We start from the raw sequence: 1282 nt of genomic DNA, 5'->3' as shown, positions 1-1282 counted from the left end.
CCTGAATGGGGATGCAAAATTATTCTTATTTCCACAGCATGCTGCGAAGTCCATTGGCTGGCCTTTGCAAAACGCAGGGCAGAACCTAGCTTTCCAGCCTTACCGGAAGTCCTTTGCCTGGCTACAAGGGAAAAGCTGAGGGAAGTGTAATTGCCACAGCCTGACCAGAAGTCCTTTGATTGGACTTCAGGGAAACGATTGGTGGAGCCCAGCTTTCCTAGCACTCCGGGAAGTCCATTTCCTGAGTTGCTTGGTGACTCATGGCAAAGACCCATTTCCGTTCCAGCCAGGAAGTCTGTTGCCTGGCCTACCAGGAGACACCGGGCAGAGCCTCACATTCCCAGCCTGCCACGTAGTTGCTTGCCATGCTGGCGGGGCGACACCATGCAAAGCCTCACTTTCCCACACTGCCCGGAAATCCCATGCATGGCTAAAAGGTAGACACCGGGCGAAGCTTTCCTTCCCAGCTTCCCTGGAGTCTTTTTCCTGGCTTGCAAGCTGACCAAGCCTTGGATCCCTTCCCCCTTCAGTTAACCCAACCTGTGTTAACCAGCCAATTAGGCATGATGAGCTAACAACCTCGGTGAGCAAACCTTGTTGTGGAGCACAGGAATTTACATACAACTCCATTCTTTATTGTAATTAGGAACCACAGGAACTGCAGGATTAACGGTTGCCCATATCCTAATGATTATGGGAAATTGTAATGGTTGCTGACCACAGTAATATTCAGTCCTGTGAGGACACTTGAAATGACAAACATAACCGCAGGTGAGGCAAGTCATAAGGGTGGCCCAGGAAATGCAGGATTCACGGTTCTCTTTCAGAGCCAAACATGTCCATGAGGTAAGTGATGAGCTGAGAGAAGATAAATTGTTTGAGGCCCTATTAATACAGCAGGCTGAGCACTATATGGATAATTGCTTCAAGAATCTCCTGGAGATAAGCTTGTAGCTAAGACATGAGAAAGCGCTTGAAGCACCTTTTAACTGATGCAAAAGCTATTCCTGGTGGAGAGTTGTGGTGAAACACCTGACCTTTCATGCCATAAGGTTTCAACGGAAGTCAGTCATTCTCATGTGGCATTATTGTAGGTATATACAAATGCGATGCTCAAGGAAGTGAACATGGATAAAGATATGACTGAAGGGAGGTTCGCACAGCTACATGACTGTGATGGTCTGGGGAATTTGGAGAACCGAATTCACAGAAACTCGTGGATAAAGAGTGTTTTATTTAAACGAAAAGTGCATATCAAGAAAGCATCGAACCCACAGCTACC

This window comes from Echinops telfairi, unplaced genomic scaffold (genome assembly GCF_000313985.2).
Source record: "Echinops telfairi isolate 266 unplaced genomic scaffold, ASM31398v2 ScPeMD7_5479;HRSCAF=6326, whole genome shotgun sequence".
In the NCBI taxonomy this organism is placed as follows: Eukaryota; Metazoa; Chordata; class Mammalia; order Afrosoricida; family Tenrecidae; genus Echinops; species Echinops telfairi.
The sequence above is the reverse complement of the archived record's forward strand: the minus strand, read 5'-3'. Positions refer to the sequence as shown.